The sequence below is a fragment of the Equus przewalskii genome, chromosome 18 (genome assembly GCF_037783145.1).
Source record: "Equus przewalskii isolate Varuska chromosome 18, EquPr2, whole genome shotgun sequence".
NCBI classification, from domain to species: Eukaryota; Metazoa; Chordata; class Mammalia; order Perissodactyla; family Equidae; genus Equus; species Equus przewalskii.
In genome coordinates this window covers 50,317,338-50,341,026 of record NC_091848.1, presented here as the reverse complement: position 1 = coordinate 50,341,026, position 23,689 = coordinate 50,317,338, and the positions used below count along the sequence as shown (strand labels likewise).

The following is a 23,689-nucleotide window of genomic DNA, read 5'->3' as shown; positions in this document are numbered from 1 at the left end:
TTCAATAAGTAATGATCGTTATTGTTTCAGAATATAAATATAAAAGACAAATAGTTTCCTAATCACATCACAATATATTATGATATTTTATTATAATACTGAGTATCCTAAAAGTTTGGAGGTTCTTTTTTGTTCTTCTTCTTTTCCCCAAAGCCCCCCAGTACGTAGTTGTATATTTTAGTAGTAGGTCCTTCTGGTTGTGCTATGTGGGACGCCACCTCAGCATGGCCTGATGAGCAGTGCCATGTCCATGCCCAGGATCCAAAGTGGTGAAATCCTGGGCCACTGAGGTGGAGCACATGAATTTAACCACTCAGCCACAGGGCCGGCCCCTTTTATTTATTTAATGTATTTTTAATTTTTTTGGTGGTTCTTAAAGTAAATTAGTCTGTGGATGGAAGCTCTGGCCAGTTTCAGCGTGCGGCCCAATAGCGCGCCTGTGCTGGAGAAGGGATCAATTCCTGGCTTAAGTTTTCCTGCAGACGCTTAAAGGAGACCACAGCTGTACGAACATTTTGATCAATAATTGGGGATCCTGGCCAGTTCCTCCTTGCTGTGGTCAGTAACCAGGTCTACGTTGCATAGCGAGGCATTGTTAAAAAGGTGGTTTTCCTCCTATGGCTGTCAATCAATTGGAAACTCCCAGAGACTTGTCTAGAAGTGGAAACTTTGTTCCTAACTGTTGCATAACAGCACCCTCCTCTTTGAGGCATTGAATGAGTCTCTATGACTGGCCCAACTCCAGACTTGCCAACATTTCCCCCACCCGGTGGGAATGAATGTCTCTTCTCTAAGAGACTCCCCAGCAGCCGCCCAGGGGCCCCCAAAGGGCCCAGATACTTCCTGACTTCTTTGAAGCTCAAGAAGACCAAATTGCCTACTCGGGAAATACCTCAGCTTCTCCCAGGTGAGACTGGCTGTTGGGTGTACACTCTCTCGGGCTCTGACCTCACTCTCCTAGAGAAGGAAGCTAGGGCCCAGGTTCATTCCACTTAATCAGAGCTAGAAACAGATGTCATCCTAGAAGTCCTGCTATTCTGGTTTTCTTTAACTTTGCTCTCCTTTCCAATATAATAGTATCTTTCTAACATATGCACACCTTTCATTGCATTCAGTTGTGGTATTTATGTGTTAAAAATCCCTCTGATTTAGCCCAAACTAAAGTTCCCAATACACATTTAGGGCCTCTTTTACCCCACGGTCTTTGAAAATATGTGTTTTTCTTTCTTTTGAGATAGACCTTCTCCTTGGAGGCGTCCTCTTCTCCGGATGCTGTTTCTCTCAGTGCTCTCTGCTGATGCCCTCCATTGCATCCGACTCTGCGGAGGCAGAAGATGCAGCTGGCAGGCACAACCTCTTATCAGGGCTTCGGTTTCAGAATTTTTCTCTGTAGAAACTGTTAAATGTCTCTTCAGAGGCTTACCTTTAAATTCTGAGTAATGGGAGCTGCTTTTCCCTTGCTCTTGATCTTGGAATCCTGTAGTATTTAATTGTACATCACTCCTTATCAGCCGTTTAGAGTTCAAACTACCAATCCCCGACCAAGGAGATATTAAGATACAAGCTGGAGATATGCAAATATGCTCCTACAGCTTTATTACCTTCACTCTTTCAGCTTCAGATGGCATGTCCTCTCCATGGCCACCCCGGTTCTTTCCTGCACACCATCTTTGACAACTGGGATCCTTTTAATTCGATTAGAGGCATTGCAGAGAACACCTCTGAAGAGAAAAACCTTGCCTTCTTCTTCTGCCCATCCTCTGTGTGCCTTAGCTGTAATCACAAGAATGTCCTGTCAATTATACAAAATCAGTGTTGCCAGGACTGACTTTGGTAATATTTCTACGTGTAGGATGTTAAGATTTAACATCATTGCAAATTAGGGAAGTGAGTATTTCTTCTCTTGGAAAATACCACCGTCTTATACAAAGTTCAGTACTTCATTGAACATTCTATTCCCAGTTGTATCTTTAAATTTTTACTCCTTGTCTTGGGCGTCCCTTAGGCATATTTTTTTTCTTTCAAATCTATTGCGGTTAAACTGGGTCCTCCCCTCCATGCTGTCCCAGCCCAGCCAATCCCCGCCTCAGTCTGCATTTAAAGTATTTTTAAGAACATTTTCCATATTTAAATAGACTTCCTTAATTGATGTCTTCTTTGAACCATTTCATCTAATCGTCTGATCTCTAAAGAATTTATTATACCTTTTTAAAAGCTCTGCTATATATTTTCTAAAACCTAAAGCATTTAAGGATCATTTACCTGCAATTATGTAAACAATTTTTATCATAACTTTTGATAAAATTGCAAAAATCCCCTCAAGCTACGTTTCTAAGTAACGCAGGCAACAAGCTAAAATATTTAGCAAAGCTGTCTCATTTGTTTAAGGAATTATAAATGCAAATTAATACAAGACAAAGATGCCCCTTTTAAGTAGCAAAAAATTTAAAATATCTCCTGCTGGTAATCTTGAAGTATGACATGTACTTCCAAACGTTGCTAGTGGCAGTATATATTACAAAACCCTTTTTGAAAGCAGTATCTTAGTAAATATAGAGCATGCGTAATCCTAGAGTCAATTTCAAATTCATAAAACGCTAAGACACAATATAGCAAGCATCCTATTTCCAGACCTAGTACATTACTGGAAAGAGCATCTGGTGGGTACACTGGAATAGAGTTCTAAGGGCTAAGATGCTATTGGTTATTAGCTTTTGTCCTCTGAGATACGTTATTTACCTGTGGAATCTGTAGACAATAAAAATATGAAATATGAATATTTTTATTCCTAAGACTTTTATCCATTTTGATTATAAGGCAAAAAGCCTTCGGGAACTTCTAAAACTCCATCTGTTAATTATTGGTAAGGAGCCTCATTTCTGAGTTCCAAGGCTTTTATAAAAGTTAAAACTTACTGTGTGTGTATTATGTGCCAAAAATTGTTCTACGCACTTTTAGACACATTAATTTGTTTAATCCTCCAAACATCCAAGAGGTTTTATTCCCATTTCTGTCCAATGCCACAAACATAAGTGTAAGAGCCACGATCTCTACTCCAACAGTCTTATTCCTTATTGGTCTTTCTCAATAAGATGAACTACGATATGCTTCTATCGCTTCTGCCCAGATGTTACCAGCTATAGACAGCTGTGGTCTATACTAGATGCTCTCAGTTGCCATAATTACTTCTGGAGAGTTAAATGGCAGGATTAGCTTCATCTCCACAATATAGAATTAATATTTATCCATGAGTGAGAGTATATTCGACCCTCAAGGCAGGAGCACTAGCCAGTTTAATACCCAGCATTAAACAACCAGTAAGATCATGTGAGTGTAAAGTGACTGGGTGTCAATCCACTCCATGACTAACTCATTCTTCCAGGGTTGTCTGTGTGACTCAAGAAAACTAGCAGCTCAGTTTATCATTAACAGTGTACTTGTGTTTAAAGATAGCCTATGGAACAACCGTGAGGAATTTGATAAGGACTCCGTAATTAAACTGCAAAGCAGGTTCTTTCTACATCTCGTGTTGTTTAATCTGGGCCCAGGAATTGGAGACCCTCACTCTACTCGGGCCTTCAGTTCATCCTTAGACATTCTTTGTTCTGTCACTTTTAGCCTAAAGAACCATCTTTTAGTAGGAAGATGCAAAGAAAATAAGAATTCTGTCTATTAACTGTTAATCGCACGCTCAGCAGTGGAGCTCATCCTTCTCCAGCACAAGCTCCACAGGTGGTTTGACAGAGCCCTCTCTCATTCTTAACCCTTCTCATCAGCCTTACCTCAAACTGGAATTTGTCTTTTCTGATATTTTAATTCTAGCCTGTGACTATCGTAGTTTTGAATTCATCCTCAATAACACCTTTCTAACTTTGGTTATTCTCTTTCCAAAACCTGAGTTTAGAGAAACTTTTTCAATCACAAGGGTGTTTTTGGCTTTTCTACATCTTTTGAGGGGAGGGAGGATTATTTGTGATACTGTTATTTGTATTGATTTTGAGAGACTCCATCCATTGTGCCATTTTCCATTTTAGAGAGTTTCACCGTGGAATCATGGCTAACTCCTTGGAAATGTTAAGAAGTTAGTCTTTTCTAAAGTCTATGGCAATGTCTGTCTGTGGTCAGGGTTTTTTTTGTCAAATAACGTGATTACCATTTTTTAAGATTGGCACCTGAGGTAACATCTTTTGCCAATCATTTTCTCCTCCTCCTCCCCCCCACCTCCTCCTCCTCCCCCGCCCCCCCCAAAGCCACCCAGTACATAGTCGTATATTCTACTTGTGAGTGTCTCTGGCTGTGCTATGTGGGATGCTGCCTCAGCATGACCTGATGAGCGGTGCCATGTCAACACCCAGGATCCGAATCCATGTAACCCTGGGCCGCTGAAGTGGAGTGCGCAAACTTAACCACTTGGCCACGGGGCCGGGTCCACCTGATTACCTTTTCATAAGTCTCTCCATAAACAGGCCATTTTGTTCCTGCTCTTTTCAGGAGAGTGGCCTTATACTGTGCTTAATTTAAAGACAGGTGGCATGTGTACTGTGTGTGGTAGTAGTTTGAACATCAGTTTTACACTTCGTCAAACAAGTATCCTAATATCTGGCTTGAAGAGCTTTTGATGAGTGGGGGCTTTTGCTTTTTGCATCCACATCCTAGACACCATTTTTCAGGAATAGTATTAGGTACCTGGAGTGTATAGCTCCCTTTTGATAGTGGACATTCAGAAATGAGTCTTTTCTGGAACTCTCTCTGGGTATAAATTCCTGGCAAAGAGACAGCTCAACTCTTTTGAATTGTGAACCAATGTGTTCGTGGCTTTTTCTTTGTAGCTTTGACATGAGTAAAGTTTTTGTACTTCTTTGGAGACGGATATCCTTTTAATTACATCTGTGTATCCTAAAACATAATTCAGATACATTGTACACTTACTGTATTATTTGTCTATTGTTATGTGCAAATTGACCCAAAATGCAGTACCTTAAAACAGCAAGCAGTTAGCTTATGGTGTCTGTAAATTAGGAATATGTATAGAACTTGACTGAGTGCCCTTGCCTCGAGGCCTCTCAAGAGGCTGCAGTCAGTGCATCCTCCAGAGCTGCCGTCTCATCTGAAAGCTTGACAGGAGCAGATTGACTTCTAAGCTCACACACATGGTTGTTGGAAGGATTCAGTTCTTTGTGGGCTGTTGGACATGAAGGCCTTCGTTCCTTGCTGGTTGTGAGCAAGAGGCCTCCCTCAGTTCCGTGCCACATGGACCTCTCCATAGGGCAGCTCACAGCACGGCAACTGGCTCCCCAGAACAAGAGAGCAAGTGAGGTCCAAGATGGAAATCAGTCTTTTTGTAACCTAATCCTAGAAGTGATATTTCATTGCTTCAGCTGCATTCTACTTGTTCGAAGTGAGTCACTAGATCTAGCTTAGATTCAAGGGGGAGGAAGTTACATAAGGGTGTGAATTCTAGGAGGCAGATCACTGGGGCCATCTTAGAGGTTGCCTATCACACCTCCCAGGTGGAGCATGTGTGTGTGCATGTAAGTGTGCATCTAAAGAGAGAAGGGTCTCAGTCAGCCACAGGCTTAATCTAAGAATTTACAAGAGGCCAAGCATGATAAATGCCACAGTAGAAGTGATGATGTTGCTATGGGAGTGTAAAGGAAAGTAGTTTGGAGGAGGATCTCAAGAAGCTCTTTAGAAGACATATGTGTGACTTTGGAAGATGGAAAGGGCTTTGACAGGTGGATGTCGACGTGAGGGACATCCCAGGTGGAGGAAGCAGTATGGGCTAAGCACAGGCCACAGTCAGGAGACAGGCAAGTGACTATGACCAGAATCCTTTTGTGTGTGAAGATAGGGATGAAGGGTAGACATTCTAGAAAGATAGCCTGGGACCATATTTTGGTATCTTGGTTTTATTTTGAGGAGTTTGTGGGTGTTGGGGCAGGGGGGAACCACCTGTCTTCCCTTCTTGTTTTCTTATGGCTGAACTAACGATAAAATTGACACAAGAGCAGATGAATGGGAGATGACCCCAGTTCAATATGTACATATTGGAGATCATAGTGAAATGATGCTTACCGAGTGAACAAAGCAGGCAGTATATGCATCTTTTACACAAAGATACAACAAATTTATGAGGAATGACAGGACAAAGAAAGAGATTTGAGGTATATAAACAGTGAGAAATGTAAGCAGAGTTTAGGCTTGAGGTAGTACATTAGCAAGGTTTGTTTATGCAGGCTTCTTGGCCTTGAATTCCCCAGCTCTGGTGATTAAGATGCAGAATCTCTGTGATGTGAAAATCTCTTTCACATGGGAGATTTATTTCCTGCTTTCAGGGGGAACAGAGACAGGAGAGTCAGAATGCCCTTTGTGCTTCTCCAGTAACTTTAATTCAAAACAAATATGCTACTGTGGGATATTTTGGGGTGGCCTGCCCTGGAGCCCAACATGGGCAACATGAATCTGTCGGATATCTGAGGAGGAGAATAAACTGGTTGAAGCATGAGCCTGAGCCATATTCTCTGTCCTCCATGACACATGGTATGAAGTTAATAGCAGGTGCTTCATACTTAGGCCTTGCCGCTTGCTGTGAATTTTGAATAAATTATTCAATTCCGTGGCCCTGAATTTGCTCATCTATAAAATGGACATGTCAGTATGTATTTTCTAGAGTTAATGCAAGAATCGAGTAAAGGAATGTTTATAATATACTTAGCAAATTTCCTGCCACATCGCCAACACTTATTGAGTGACTTCTATTAATTACAAAGTGAACCACAGGAGAGCTTCTTGGGTGTGTGGGTGAGGGGTCTTTCTTGTTGCATAAGCCATCTTTGTGGCCAGCAAAAACTGAGAGAGCTTTGTAAGATCAGTTTTTTTGCTGCTGACTTTATTCACTTCGTAAATCTGGGCTTGAGTGCCCACTTGGAAGGCAAGAGCATCTGGAAACCACATCTTGCCTAAGATGTGTGGCTGAAATGGTCACACCCAGACATGCCTGAAAGATAGCTGGCTTCTCATCCTCTCAAAGGTGCGCACAGCGCAGAGTAGGAGCAGGACGGGCTTTGGGATGGGAGTAGGTCCACTGCGTAAGTGACTTTGTGACTTGGAGCAATTTACTTACTCTCTGAGACTGTTTCCTCATTTTAAATGGAGATCAAACAGGAACTTAAATGGAGACTATTATAGCTCATAACTAATTATCCAGGCTTTTAACATCTTTTCAAAGACATGTCTTCATAGAGAAGGTTCTCTTAACTCCTTATCTTTTTAAGCCTCTCTCTATAGGTGTTCTAACTGAAAAAAAATTTCTTTTCTACGGTTTGTACTCCATTAGCCCTGCCAACTAGAGGAGAGAGGGATTTCTGGGAAGGGGAAAATCTCTCTTACTCTTTCATAGATTTTCCTAGAGAAAATGATCTGTAATTGATGGGTTTATTACAATCATCTCTTTGAATTCTGCCTCCTTAGAATCTTATTTCTTCTTTTACTGTTTTACCCTTTGATCAACCTCCACCTTCCTCCCCAAACTGAGTTGGCAATATTGTTTTAAATCCAAAACTACGTCTTCCTCTGAATTCGTTCTTGTATAACTTTTTATACCAAACCTCTTCAGATTAGACGGATGGCTATCAGAAACACGCTGCTACTTCCTAGCCAATTTAAAGTCAGCATCTGTGGAGGACAGCTAGGATCTGGTATGTGATACATGCATGTAAAACACCTGCTTTACTAGAATGGGGGACTGGTGGAAAAAATATAAAAGATGACTGAAGGAATAGATAAGAATTATGCCTCTGAGAACTGTAGATTTCAGATCTGCAGGTTTGATGTGCCTCTGAAGATGTGTGTGGACACATTGTATAGTGTCCAGGGGAATAACGTCTTCCCTGTGCACCTTTGACCAGGGCTCGTGGTGCTGTGAAGGGAGGGGACAGATCAATGGCTTCTGCAGAATCACTTCAAAGGAGTTGTCGAGAGCTTCTTGCTCTACCCAGGTGGTTCTGAGAACTCCTGTTTCCTTCCTTTTGAATACAGGAATATTTGCCTGGGGATTGCTTCAAGATTAACTGGAAGGAACCCCTGCCTCACTCAATACTTCTCTCCAGCCTTCCTCAGTGCCCTAAGAACAGTGGGTCCACACTCAGTGTGCAAACCTTTGGGGCCCTAGAAAGTCACTGTGACCCTTTACTAGTTTTCCAGCCTCAGAAAGGGTACTTCCACTTTAACAAGTAGTGGAGAGTTTCCAGAACTAGTTCTAAGCCATGCGCATGTTGTGTGGTTTGGGAATGCTGATTATGGAAATGAGACCAGCCTTCTCTCTGTGACCTCAGGATTGGGGAGCCCATTAAAACCAAAATATTGGGGGCCAGCCCCTTGGCCGTGTGGTTAAGATCCCACACTCCGCTTCTGCAGCCCGGGGTTCCCCGGGTCAGATCCTGTGCCTGGACCTAGCACCAGTCATCAAGCCACGCTGAGGCAGTGTCCCACATAGAAGAACTGGAAGAACCTACAACTAGGATATACAACTATGTACTGGGGGACTTCAAAGAGAAGACAAAAAAGAGGAAGAGTGCCCACAGATGTTAGCTCAGGGCCAATCTTCCTCCTTAAAAAAAACAAACCAAAATATCATAGCATTTCTTGGAGAAAGAACTGCCCAGATGATGTCAACAGGAGCCCACTTGCTTCAGTGGCTCAAGTGTTGTTTAAATGCCAGTGACAACTGGATTCATCTCCACTTCCTGATGTACATGGTGGAAAGTAGGTAGGAGCAAGGAGAGGGTGTAGGGAGCTTCGCTTCTCCTACTCTTTTTAAGAGGATGTGTACTTAATGTTCTTAATTGAAAGGATATCTTTTTAATATCCTCATAGAATTTAAAATAATAAACACTAAAGTTAATTGTAGGATAAACTCTTTACGGGTGTTGGTTACCACTCATTTCATCTTTGGTTGTATTAAGTGCTAATTGGGAGTAGTAGCCTTTCTACCACATTTTGATCTTTTGTGGGGAAGAGAAAACCCAAAGCCTTATTCAAACCTGTTCCTGTTTCCACGGCTAGTTTCACCGTGAGAATCTAAATTTCTTCTGAAGTAACATCAATTGCTAAACATTGCTCTTAGAGATTTGTGAATTGACAAATTATATTACAAATTTAATTACATGAGAGCTAAGCTAGCAGCTCTGTGGTTATCGAGATGAACTTGGCAACAAGGAAAAGAAACCTCTCCGTTTAGCCTTTTTTTTTTTTCAAATAAGCTCAAAATGTCAAATAGTTTTTGTAAAAAGACCCAGGAAGCATACAATAGCCTAAGTGAAAATGGGAGCATTGATGGAGTCAGGGCTTGGAGCTCTTAAAGTTGTTAGTGTCGTGGGAGGGAGAAGTTAGTGTAGTGGAGAGGTTTCCAAGGTGAGCGTTAGAATGATGGGGGGCTGTGTCAAGGTAGGATGAGTTTGAGATTTCAGGGAGTTCTGAGTGCTAAGGGCAGGAATCCGTCTATGGAAATGAGAGAGTAAGTGTAGAAATGATTAGTTTTTGAGTTCTTGACTTTTTCCTTGAAGAGTTTTAGGTTTTTATCACATGGGCATCATAATGACCCAGAATGTTGTTAACATTGAGGATGGAGTAGAAGACTGATTTTGGTGCTAGTTTTCAAAATCTGTGGCAGCTGATCAGGATTTAGCAGACAATAAATGAAGGAGCATAAGAAAGCCACAACAGATGGCCCAAGCCACAAGGCACTTGTTGAAAAACATTTGGTATGTATAAAAGGTATAAAGAATACTCTAACCCAGCCATATAAGCCCCATCCAGCTTAAATACAGTTGACACTCCCAAAGTACCCTCCTGTGTAGGAGCGTTTGTCACTGCAGAAGCAATGTCGATTCTCAGTGAGATCTGGAAGCTTTAAGATCCAGAAGTGACGATTTGGAAAGAGTGTTGTTGTACAAGGAGATTGGCAGCTTTGTTTGCAGGTTCCAGTGTGAGAGAAGGTGGGAAAATGAGTCATCCCTTCTTAAGAAAAAGGCGAAGAAGGGGAAATGGTGCTTTTGGGAATGAATCAGGTTTCAGCTGAGGCTGGGAGGCAGCAGAAATCTAAGCAGGCTACGGGTAAAGGGCAGTTTATTGTGAAATGAGGTTTCCAGAGGGCACAGGGAAGAAATTTGAGAGGAGCAGGAGAATTAGGAGGCTCGGTCAGAACCCGGAACCTGGGAAAGGAAGTGTGTGAGAAGAAGAGTATGAAATGCCGGCTTGTGCAGACGTGAGGGTGGGAAGGAACACGTGAGAGCTTTCAAGGATAACCTGCCAGGGGGTTCAGTGTGTTTTTTTGTGTGTCTTAGGGAAGATTCTACCACAAACAGCTGCTTAGCCAAAGATTTAGGTGCAAATGATTTACTGAAACAGTGTTCCCAGGAGAAACCAGTTAGAGAGTGGGGGAAGCCAGTGTGATGGGTGGGATGAGAAAATAATCCAAGTGAGCCAATAATATGCAAAACGTTGTTTCCTTGGGCTTCTGGGAAACAAACTTCTCATTAAAAGGTGCTGACTGAAACTCCTGTTCTTTTCAACGTGATTTGGCTGTGTGTGGATGTCAGGTCTGAGACTTCTGCAGCCATTTTATCACCATGAGGAAAGCCTGGGTGTATCTGGAGCAAACCCATAGGAGGTAAGCAGAGACATGGGACCTGATAACATGAGTCCTGGATCAAAGTGGCCTGAGTCTCCCAGAATTATATGTCTCAGAAAATTTCTTTTGTTGTCTAAGCCAGTTTGTTCCAGGATTTTGCTGTTGCTTGCAATACAATTCTAAATTCTCAAACACGTTACTTTAAGAATCCTATCATATTTATCTCAATATGCTTTAATCTTGATATTGAGAGTAATCAAAAATGGCTAATGACATCAAATATTTAGGCTTAGCTTCCAACACAGCTGAAATATTTCATAGCATTACAATTAAACGAAAGAAAATTTCCTTTTCCAATGGAAGGGAAAGAAGAGATTATACATCTACAAATATCTCTTCTAATTTACATTTTTCTGGTCTTGGAGTTAGTCTCTTTAAAATTTGAGAGCGAAGAGACCTAGGCCCTCCAAACCAATTCTCCCCATTGAATTTAGCTTTTTATTTTATATGCAAAACAACTTTACATTCTAAGTGTGCTTCATGGATTACATCTCTAATTCTTGTACGTCCTTGTTCTTTTACTGTTGCCTGTTCTGACATAGTTCTACAAGCCGCCTTTGAAGGGCTTTTTACCATCCTTTTGTCTCGCCTGTGAATTCCAGTGACGTGACAGCAGAAATAGACGATGGAATTCAAGTATACCCTAGCTGTGTTTCCCCCGTTGTTATTCATTTCCTTTTCTGAAGATTCTAGACACATCTGCTGCTTTCTGAGGCATTTGCTTTTTTCTCCAGCTATCTTCTTGCAGTCTGTTTTCTCAAGGTACCATCTATTCAACTCACAATTCTCTCCCCATGGTTTTCTCCCACCACAACCTGAAGTCAGTGTGTTTCCCTCTCCCACCCCCAACTGTTTCAAGGGCCCTTGTCTCCTCCATCTCTATTTTCTTCCTTAGGCTAATTCGAGAGGCTACGTGGCTCCTCTTTTCCTTTCGAAGTTTTGAGGGTGGCCCACTGTAGTTTTCATCTGTATGACACATTCTTGTCATCTTTCCTTCTAAGAGGTCTGCCTCCGTCTCCCTCGACTGAGCAGCCTCAAGGTCGTCTTCTCTTCTTCTCTCTTCTTGGAGCCAAGCAGCGTATTTTACTTCCCACTTCTCTCTGCCGCCTGTCTTACCCTTCCTGCTACCTTTTCTCTTGTGCTTCCACGTTGGTTTAATCTCCGTGACTCATTTGCTGAGCATCTCCTATGAACTAAGCCGAGGTCTTGGGTGGGTATTCTCATTTTAGAAGAAAGTTGAGAAATGTTAGGGGTTTAGGAAATAAGGTTAGTAAGGATCTGAGGTTTGATTTCTGTGTTGCTGTTTATATTCACCATCTAATTCATGCAAGAACGTATATTTACTAGTTAGATCTGCTTTTTCTAGTTGGGAAATGAATTTTAATATGAAGATTTAACCATCTGACCTTTTTATGATATATAAATTGGGTTAAAGGACAGGCTACCTTGTTTCATTTTCTGTTTTACTGTATGAGGAGGGTTAATTTGTCACTAGATAATAGGTCTGAAATAGTAAGCACTTAGATTAACTAGAAACCTGTAAATATTTTCCTACCCAGGCTTCCACCTACCTCCCATCATTTTACTGGCAGCATGTTGACACAGACACTATTTTATCGACCATTTAACATCTTCCCCAACTTTCTGCCCTGCTAATCATACTTGATTTGTTCAAGTTACAGCTGAGGATTCCTGGATTCTGACAATCCAAGACCTTCAGTTCTGTTCAAGGCATGTCATACACTTTTTTGAATTAGTTTTCTGGATTTTTCCTTTTCCCCGGCTCCCTTGTAGCCACTCCGTAGCATTTCGTTGCCACAAGGGCTGTTCTCAGGTGGAAAGTGGCTGCTATTAAGGGAAGTACCTTTTCTTAGTTCTGTTCTTGGGGGCCTGGCTCAGAAGAGATTATGCAATGGAGTCCTGAAGTCAAAGGGAGAGGAAGTAGGAAGGAAGAGGAGAAAAGGAACTCCTTGAGGGCGTTTAATAGAATATTTCCTTCTGGTGCTCCACTTCTGTCCTACACTGGCTCTCTCCATGAAAAGAGCACACACCCATAGGAAATAAAACATTGTAGGGTCAGCATTCTCTGTTGTCTTCTGTGGAGAAGTCAGAGGTCCTTCTTTTTCCTCTTTGCCACTCATGCCTCTTTTTTGCTTGATTGTTTAGGCACAAAGGTAAAATTTTATCTCTCTTCCCCTTTGATTTGATATTCAGCTTAATTAGGATATACCTTGGTCCTGAGCATTCTGTATCAATTTTTCCTGGAACATGGGAAGTTCTTTTAATCAACAATTCAATTTTGTCTTCATTTCAGAGAAATTTTCTTCTATTTATCTATGTATTAACTGCGTGATTTCATGGGCTCTTGACTTGGAGGGCCAATAATAATTATCCTTTTACTTCCTCATCTTGCCCCTAAAACCTTTGTAATTTCCTAAGAGATAAGATAACTAGGAGCATCTCTTGTTCTAATATTTGGTCTTTGACCTGTACTCAACAAGGTGTTCCTGAAACCCTTGTAAATTCCCAAGTGATAAGAGCACTAGGAGGATCTCTTGATCTAATGAAGTGACTCTAACTGGGCTCTCGGATGGGTCTGGATGGGAGCTGGTCACAAACAGGACCAAGCCATGATTAGAAGCTTGGAAATTTTAGCCCCACCATCCCTTTTCTGGATAGGAGAGAAGGGCTGGAAATGGAGTTAACTGATCAGGATTTTGTGATGAAGTTTCCATAAAAATCCCCAAAGCATGGGATTCAGAGAGCTTCCAGATGGGTGGACACATCCATGTACTTGGATGACCCACCCCAACTCCATGAGGACAGAAGCTCCTGGGCTCAAGACCCTCCTAGACCTCACCCTGTGTATCTCTTCTTCTGGCTGTTCATCTGTATCCTTTATCATATCCTTTAATAAACTGGTAAAGTGTTTCCTCGAGTTCTGTGAGCCACTCTAGCAAATAATCGAATCCAAGGGGAGGAGGTCATGGGAACCTCCAATTTATGGCCAGGTCAGCCGGAAGTTGGGGGTAATCTACTTACCTACTACTTGCGATTGGCATCTGAAGTGGGGGGCAGTCTCGTTAGACTATCCAGGTAGAGAGTGTCAGTTTTGAGTTAAATTGTAGGACACTCAGCTGGTGTCACAGAATTGCTTGGTGGGGTAAAAACCCCACACATTTGGTGACCAGAAGTGTCAGAAGTGAAGTGTTCTGTGTGAGTAGTAATGAAGACACACGGGAGGAAAACTGTAGGTTTTAAAAAATATATATGGTCACAGCGGCTTTCAGCAGCATCTCTTCTGTACTCAGCTAGCTCTACACTGTTATTCTCTCTAGGAATTTTAATGCATGTTTTGTTTGCTTTCTGAAGTCTGCAATCCCGTTTTCCTCCTATTCTTTCATTTACCTTGTTTTGGTGTACTTGTTTTATTGTACACATTTTCTAGGGGTATCTTCTTAGTATAAGTGGAGGTTTTCTTTCTGTTTTCTGAACTGTTTTATTCTAGGCTGGGTTTTATTTTATTTTTTTAGTCATTTGCATGTTATTCCTGCACCCCCATCCCTTTTTGGATTACGGTATATATTGCTTATTTAATGTGTCATTTCTTTATTTTGCTCAGTTAGTGACTAAAGAGGTAAATTGCTCTGACATACAATGTGTGATGGGTTCTTGATTTTTCCCACTGGGTCAGACCTAGGACCACTATTACAACCACTAACACCACTGTCTCACATCAAGGAACTCTTTGAGGGCTGGGTATTTTGTATCCTAGTCTCATTTTCTTAGGCTGAGTTATTGGCCAGAGGTGGATGTTAAGCTTTGGCAGTTTTTGTTAGATAACTGGACTGAAGTCTTTTTTTTTACCTACTAAGTATTCCATTCCAGTGTTTACACCAGCTAGTCGGTGTGTGTTTGTGTGTGTGCATGCTTGTGTGTGGTTTCCGAAGGGGGAATATGCCAGGGGCCTTTGGATGATTTCTCCCGGTTCAAGGTACAGTTGTGCAAACTATAGTTCCACTGTAGAGTCAACTCGATTGTTTACATTCCCATTTCTTTCCTACCACTCCCCACACAAGAAAAAAAGGAGATAAATGGTTTCTTTCTGAATTTGGGTATTATGCTAGTTTCCTAGGGCTCCCGTAACAAATTACCACAAACATGGTAGCTTAAAACAACAAAAACGTATTCTCTCACAGCTTTGAAGGCTAGAATTCTGAAATCAAGGCGTCAGCAGGGCCACACTCCCTTCGAAGTCTCTAAGGGGAGTATTCTTCCTTCCTCTTCCAGCTTCTGGTGACTGCTGGCAATCCTTGACTTGTGGCAGCATCACTCCGATCTCTGCCTCCTCCTCACGGCCTTCCTTCCTGTGTGTCTGTGTGTCCTTTCCTGTCTCCCATTGGACTTAGACTACAGCCTAATACAGTATGATTTTTGTCTCAATCCTTACGTTAATTACATCTGCAAAGACCCTGTTTCCAAATAAGGTCACATTTTGAGGTTGTAGGTAGGTGTGAATTTTGGAAGCACACTAGTCAACCCACTATAGGTGTATCAGGAATAACTTTCAAGATTTTGTCAACATATCCACAGATCTCCTGGGTCACTGAGTGTTGGCTGTATCCCCTCTACTAAAACCAACAGCTCATGTCCTGCAGATCCCTAATCTCTCTAGATCTGGTAAATTGCTTCTTCAGACCAGGGTAATACGCATTCTCTTCCCTCTTACAAGCCTTGAGAGTACAGCATCATCCTCGTCAGTTTCCTTTAACTCTGCCCATAGCTTTGTAAATAACCACATTAGTAAACTATTCTTGATTACCCTAATATATTGTCACATTTGCTGCTCAGTCCCTGCCTGATTCTGCATCCTTATCTTATAACTGATTTTAAAGGGAGTATATTTGTTATAGATTTTTCAGATATATTCTTTACCATATTTTAAAAAGTCTTTTACTCATTTAATAAGTTTTAAAAATTATTTTATATATTATCAATTTTTTCTTCACGTATTCAGATGATTGGATTTTCAACTTTAATCTGTTTAATGTGTTGTCTTAATCTGGATTCTCTAGGAAACAGAACCTGACTCAAGGATTAAAATGCTGGTGTTTCATTTGGGAGGTGCAAACACAAAATAGTGAGAGAGAAGGAGAACAGAATTGAGGGAAGATGGGGAGGTTTGTGAAGGGGTGGATTACCACGCCGACTACTGCTTCATGAGGAGCCGAAAAGAGACCCAGTGGTTCTCTTGGTACTTGCATTAGCTCAGCATCAGGGACTTTTCTGAACTGGCTGTGTAGAGAACTGTGTCTCCAAGCAGTGCGTGGGAGGAAGGAGGGGGAGGAGGCGTTCGTCTGTCCAGATCTGTTTCCTGTTAGTTGAAGTTTACCTACAGGAAGTAAACTATTCCATACATTCAAGTTTCTTCATCTAGTCCCTTGGATGGTGTCTCACAATGCCAGGTTCCATGCCCTGCAGCATGGTGTTTCATTCAAACCCGGAAGTATGAGACGCCACTCATATCACATGACATCATGAGTTATGTTTTTGTGTCTGGTTAGCTCATCTAGCTATTCAGAGGTGGCTAAAAGGGAGGGTCTGGTGCTGATTAGGGAAATGACTAATCAGGGTCTAACAGTGATGGTAAGGTTCTGTGAAGCATTTGAGCCAAGAGAATCTGAAGACACACAAATTTGGGTCCAACGCATGTGGGAAGTCATATTTATAGATCCTTCTAATGTTAAGCCTTAGGATTCCTGGGGAAAATCCAACTTGGTCACTGTGGCAGCCATGAAAATATAGGGCTCAGATCTCCTGCCACGTGGAGTACAGTTGATTGAAAGCCTCAGTTGCTGCCCTCTGGATTAATTGCTACCTTTGTGTTATGGCCACACTTACCCAGGCCGTGGTCGATCCCACCTGATGCTCAGCCAGTATTTATTGAGCTGCTGATAGAGCACAGTGGTGATACTAATGCAGGCTCACTCCTGAGGGTTCTGCGTCTAATGGGTGACTGGCTTGAGGACTCCCTAAAGGTCTTGCCGAAGCTTCCTTAGCACGGCACTGTAGTCAAGGCTCTTTGTTCTCCATTTGCTCCTTTCACACCACCGTCTGAGAGTTCCGCTGACTTCTGTTTCCTTCCCTTTATCCTTCACAGGAGTTTCTCTCAATAAATCTCTTGCACATCTTGTCCCAAGATGGTGTCTGCTTCTTGGAGGACATGATTAGCACAGTCATAGTGCATTATCTGTAAATGTTGTTAGGGTTGTCTTACTAACATTATATCTAGAGTTTTGTATCTGTGCTTCTGGGTGAAATAGGTTGATTTTCTTTTGTCCTCATGCTCTCTTTGCTTGGTTTTAATACCAGAGTGTCCTTGAAGTTTGGTAGAATTCATCTAGAAACCATCTGGGCCTGCTGAGTGTGTGTGTGTATAGGAAGGTTTTAAACTATTGTCTAGTTTCTTTAATGATTATAGGATTCTTTAAGCTTTCTATTTTTTTCGTGTGTGTGTTGGTTCTAAAAAGGAAAGGTTCCCAGAAGACTTTTCAAATCCACTTGTAGAAAGTTGTTATTATCTTTTAAATTTCTGTTTTTATTTGTAGTTATGCCATCTTTATCATAATAATAATTTTCTCATTTAATTTTGCCAGAAACTTGTCTATTGTCAATTTTATTAGTCTTGTCAATTTTTGACTTTAATCTTTTCTGTTGTATCTATATTTATATTCACTTGTTTCCACTGTTATGTCTTCCTGCTATTTTCTTTGTTTTATTTTTCTAACTTCTTAGATTTTATACTTATTTCATAAATTTTCAGCATTTATTCATTTTTAATATAAGTATTTATGACTATAAATTTCCCTTAAAGGACGGTCTACATGTTTGTATATGTTGTAGTTTTTCATTTGGTTGTAATTAAATTTTTTTTGTATTTTTGGATTAATTTTACTGTTACACGGAAGTTGCAAGAATGTTGTAGAGTTCCTATTTACTGTCACCCAACTTTCCATACATCAGCATTTTATATAACTGTGGTTCATTTGTAACAACTAAGAAATTAGCAATGGTGAAATGCTGTTAACTAACCTACAGATCTTATTTTAATTTCTCCAGTTTTTCCACTAGTTTTTATTTTCTATCCCATCCAAACCAGAACACCACATTGCATTTACTAGTTGTGTCTCCTTAGTCTTCTCTAATCTGTGACAGTTTCTCAGTCTTTCCTTGTTTTTGTGACCTTGACAGTTTTCAAGTATAATGATGAGATTTTTGTTGACTCTCTCTCAATTTGGCCTTGTCTCATGTTTCTCTCCTCGTTAGATTGGGGTTGTGGGTTTTGGGCAGAATACTACACAAGTGAAGAGGCTTTCTCATCATACGGAGGGGACGTGACATGTTAACCTTGATCAATTAGTTAAGGTGATGTTTGCCTGTTTTTTTCACTGTAAAGTTACTGTTTTCCCCTTTTCCATACTCTCTTTGTTGGAAGTGAGTGACTAAGTCCAGCTCACATGCAAAGAGAGGGGAATTAAGCTCCACCTCCTGGAGGTGGGTGGTACGTACTATATGTTCTTTGGTAAAGAAAAAAGTTATTTATTCAACCATTTCTATCAGTATGGACACATGGATTTTTGGGGGGAGGGGTTATAATCCAGTATTATAATTTATTTTGCTGCTTAAAATTTCCAGCTTTGGGGGCTGGCCCCATGGCCGAGTGGTTAGGTTCGCGCGCTCTGCTGCAGGCGGCCCAGTGTTTCGTTGGTTCGGGTCCTGGGCGCGGACATGGCACTGCTCATCGGGCCACGCTGAGGCAGCGTCCCACATGCCACAACTGGAAGGACCCACAACGAAGAATATACAACTATGTACCAGGGGGCTTTGGGGAGAAAAAGGAAAAAAAATAAAATCTTTAAAAAAAAAAAAATTTCCAGCTTTGGCCATTAGGGTCTCTTTGAGGTTGACGCCTGTATTCTTTTGATATACACCCACTATTTTCTTTAATTAGCACTTTTTTCCCCTCTTCATCACTCCCCAAATGTTTCCCCATACCATTCATGTTTACTTAGACTATTTTTCTAGAGAGAAATTCTAGGCTAAATTAATAAAAGATATTATTTTATCCCCAGTTTGATATTTATTTACAGAAAAAGATAAGTCTTACATGGATAAAAAGCAGCTATATATATACTTTTCCTTTTTTGTTTTGAGGAAGATTAGCCCTGAGTTAACATCTGCCGCCAATCCTCTTCTTTTTGCTGAGGAAGACTGGCCCTGAGCTAACATCCATGCCCGTCTTCCTCCACTTTATATGTGGGATGCCTGCCACAGCATGGCTTGATGGCTTGACAAGCGGTGCATAAGTCCACACCTGGGATCTGAACTAATGAACCCCGGGCTGCCAAAGCAGAGCGTGCGGCGAACTTAACCGGTGCACCACCGGGCCAGTCCCAGCAGCTATGTACTTTTTAAATTGCTTTCGGGGGGAAAAATATCTGAAGAATGCAAAATTTGTCTAAAGTGTCATTTATTATGCTTGTGTTATTTTCATCAATCATATTATGTTGGAGTTAATGGCATATTGTTCCCTTCTTACTTGTTGGAAAAACTCAGCTGGCTTAATTGTTAATTTTGTTTAAATTTCTTGGCAAGTCAGAGTAATTCATTTGGATTATCAAGAGAAATTTGATAATAAAGTGGCTGAATTCTGATTCTCAGAAGTTGTTAATCACTGAGAATGAACTGCATCGCGAATCCATACTGGCAGAGAGAATGAATTTGCTCATGTGTTCTGATTATGGGTCTGATTTCTCTTCTCAGCAGATAGAGATCTGGACGCCCCTCTGGTGCAGCTCAGGATTTGATTTGAGAGCTTGAGAGACCATCTGAAATTTAGATCTGGGGAAAATGTGAGTACTTGCTATATTATGTTCTAAATATTTGACTTTATGCCATTTACCCTGATATATGAGTTCCCTGAAGGCGGAAACTTTTTTTTAATGCAACATTCAACATGCATATTCAGTGATCTTTCTTTTTTTTTAACAAACAAAGTTTTGGCAACTGTGTGCTAATATGCCCACACATAAATACTATTTCTTGCATAAATGCACTATGCATTTGGTAGAGGGTTGTAGCTTATAGACCTTCTAGGTTGTTTTAAAGACGTAGAGTTGAGAACACATAATTCCATTCTTTGTTTTCCTCAGCTTACTAAATGGAAATGAGTATGTGTGTCTGCAGTAGCATATATACTCAGAAAATTGCTCCGCTCATAGCAAACCTGTCTATGTATGTATGTTTTTCCAGCTATTTGATTTGCGAGTGGTAGAGAACAACACCTGGGAGGTTAGTCTTTCTGCGTTTCCTGGTAAGCCTGTCATCACTTCATTAAGCACCTTGTCTAAACTGCCCCTTGAGTAGTCCTGACACAAGTCCTGACAAATAATTAAAGACATATAAACGAGCCCACTGAATTTGGACCTCTGGTTAATGCTTAATTATGTTATTTAGCGTATGGTGAAACATTTCAGATGGTGACTAACATTTTGAAAATATCAAGTAATATCAAATATTAAGTATTATCTACCCGGATGTAAGAAGGAGAAAATGGAAATTCAAGCAAAGGGAATGTCCTGCCAAGTCAACCTGTGCGGAAACTATTAACAAAACGGAACTCGGTATTACCTTCAAAATCCTCCAACTTTTTCTTGCCCCTTTGCCTAGATTTAATTTGGGGTTGGGAATGGGCACCAGGAGGAGGTTTCAATGTTGGTCTCTTCCATGGTTTGAGAACTAGGGGCCGAGCTAGAACACATGGTAGATATGTGATCGCACTAAGACCTGGCATACATTTCCTTACTTCTGTTTTAATCTACAGAGACGTCTGTGTCCCCAAAGTAGTTTATTCTATGTAACAGCAGAGAAAGTGGCTGACACACAGCCGTTTTGGTGCACATACCTCTTGCTTGGCGTGAACGGAAGTGTGCAGATGTGCTGCAGCAGCCGTGTCAGCCACCTGACGCTGACTCTTGCTCTCTTTCTGCCCTTCCCCCTGTGCACCACCAGCAGCTACAGTTCTCTGGCCGCCTTTCCCTCTGGCTTCTGTGTAGGTTTGGCCAATAGGAAGCAGAGGCAGAAAACTGGAGGGAAGGGGAGAAGCCAGGATATTCCCCCCATCCTTACTTCCTGAGGTGTCCCCTCTGCATCCCCTCAGGGGTTTGAGCTCGCAGAGACAGCCCTGACTGCTAATGCCACCTTCCCTTCCACCTCCAGCCCTGGGGGTTGTAGCAGCTTCTTGTTACTGCTGATCACTGGGTTGCCTCTCTCGTCGTTTCTCACCTCTCCCATTGCCTATGTGGCCAATTTCCTGTGATTAATTTCTTGTTTATCAAAGACCTATGGTTGTTGCTGTTTCCTGGCTGGACCTTACACACTACTAGCTATGTCAATGGACAGGTGTCAGTGCTAACAGTAGGGCCTGTTGATGTCCTGCCAGATCCTGTTTGCTGGGCAGATGCATACAACCTCCAGCTGCTATGAGTGTTGACTACTAATGGCTCATGGATGCACTCTGCTCCAGAGAATTGTCCTTGCCCAGAGAGGCCTGGGAGGCTGTGCCATACCACCTGGGATGGCCCATGGCCAATGACTGACTGATTTGAGAATACAAAATGATGACCCCTTGCCACAGGGATGAACAAGTCTATGATGCCATTTGTCAGAGACCAGACTTCAACCAAGCCCATCTTGGCTTGGCTGCTTTTTCTTCTCTGTTCTACTTCTCTCACTTCCTTATAGTTTTCTCTTACAAGCGCTCCCTCAGAAAATCAATTGCATGAGCATCCCCATCTCTGGCTCTGCTTCCAGGAAATCTGACTTAAGAAAGTATATTTTATGGAAAAAAATGGAGAAAATGTGTTACTTGATGAAATGGTTAAACGGAAGTTGTTAACAGAGCTTCAATTACAGTTCCTAACAGTTAAGGGAGTGATGGTGAGAATGAGAAAAGCAAAGGCTGAACATCTCTGAGGCATCTATTGTTGTTAGAGAACTAAGAGTTTTAATATCCAGAAAAATAATGCCTTACAAAATTAAGAAGGTTTAGAAAACTAGATGTTATGGCAAAAAGATGATATTGTGCTTTTGACTAGTTGAGTGTGAATCCCCAAGAGTTTTCAAGAGTGAAAATACCTGGGGGTGATAAGAAATGCAAGTCTGATCTAAGACTAGAAATATAAACTCTGTTAGACAATTTTATGAAGACAGCTTTTCTCAGACTTGAATAATATATAATTCTCCTTTTTTGGAAAAAGTTGTCTTGTATATCTATTAGTGCCTACAAACATAGGTTCCTTACCCACCACACAAGAGGGACAAAATAGAAACTGGAATGCCAGGCTTATGGCAAGGAAAGGGTTTTTATTTCGGATGACATCAGCCGGGAGACAACAGTGAGCCCTCAAATTTGTTTTGTTTCATCCTGTCTCTCTGAAAGATGGGAGGCCAGGGGGTTTAAAGGTTTGTGAGGAATGTGGCTGCTTATAGAGCAGGAGTGGGCATCAGTGGCCTGGCTTGTGGGAGCTTTCCCACCACCCTTCGTTTGGCGTTGGGAGGATGCTTACAGGGAGGAAGATGATAAGGGAATTTGCAGCTGAGTGACCTTGGCTCTTTGTCTCCAAGGCAGATAGTACATCCTGGAGCTTGGGAGCCAGGGAGTAAGCAGGAAAAGAGTGCTTTTGTTTTAACCCCATATATGCTGGGTTTAATGTAGGGAAATGGATATCAGGGCTTGCATCATCTCTAGTGTTGACTTAAGTGATTCTTAGTTTTCTTAAATGATTTTTACATTTTTACTAGTGGCACCTTCCATGTGGTATGTCACTTGGCCTTCAGTTGATGAAAACGTGTCACTTACATAAGTCTGCCCCTGTCCTTATTAATCTGGGACAAAATCGTACAACTTGATGCTAAACAAAGGCAACACTGGCATTGACATTGTGTAGCAGCTTTTCAAAGTGGTCATCCAGGAGAGACGAATATAGGTCATTTTATCACAAAATGAAAATAAAGTTCCTGAGTATCTTTTAGAAAACAAAGAATACAGCCTTGGACCAGTTGCCAGTGGGGGGTGGAGGGGAATGACAATGGCAAAAGAAGGCGGAAGGATGAACCCTGACAGTGACCTACCGTCTCAGGCTCCGCTCTCAGGGAAACAAAGGCGGGGCAGGGAGCAGGACTATGATTCAAGGGGAGGAAAACCAGGAACAAAGAAGATCAACCCAGCAGCGCATTATTGATTAGGTCACCACCTCTGGTGATTGTGTTCAATCCTTTGGGACCTTCTAAGGAACATCAGGAAATGTGTGTCAGAACTGTTAGCATTTATCTGTCCTCTCCAGCCCTCCCATGGACATTGCCGTCTCTGTGTTTCTGGATTGTGTGCCTGCATGACTCTGTGCCTGCAGAAGCATAGTGAGAGAATTCCTATGGCTCTCTCACTTCCTGCTTCAGAACCCTCTAGCAATGGTCTAGTCTCAGGGCAGGGCGCCCCGGGCTGCCTCTGCAGTGAGCTGGCTGAAGCCTTTGCAGAGCTGGTTGCTGCAGCATGGCCAGGATAAGAGGTTTTACTAACTGGATTAATGTCATGCCCAACAGGTGTCTCGATAGGCTACTATGTGTAGAGCGAGGGAGAGCCACAGAGAAGTGAAATGGTTTGATCTAGTGTAAGATCTGGCTGTTTGTCACATAGAAACTGATCTCTGTGACCTTGGGCAAGTCAGTCCTAATTTTCTAGTGCAAAATTGAAGGTGAAGGTGTTTAGGAATTGACCTCCCATCATACCCCTTTTCAGGGTTAAAATGACTTCATGAGCACCCCTCCCTTTTCTCCTCAGGCCCCAACTAAATCCTCCTTAATCTGCAAGGCACACTTCACAGAGGAGGTATCACTTTCTCGTCTGCATGTCCCTTGTTCCTAGCAGAAGTCAGGCACGTA

At 41.7% G+C, this 23,689-nt stretch overlaps 1 protein-coding gene across 7 annotated transcripts in view; it reads left to right on the top strand.

Annotated features, from left to right (window-relative positions):
- The window catches only part of HHLA2 (HHLA2 member of B7 family), a 97,029-nt gene that overhangs the window by 1,129 nt on the left and 72,211 nt on the right, over positions 1 to 23,689 (top strand). For 2 of the 7 annotated variants that reach the window (XM_070582796.1, XM_070582807.1), the window contains exon 2: positions 19,514 to 19,602. The gene's annotated coding sequence lies outside the window, so the exon portion shown is untranslated. Of the gene's footprint in view, positions 1 to 10,598; positions 10,670 to 19,513; positions 19,603 to 20,002; positions 20,064 to 23,689 lie in introns of all 7 variants that reach the window. The other 5 variants (XM_070582799.1, XM_070582801.1, XM_070582800.1 and 2 more) reach the window with 5 other exon arrangements.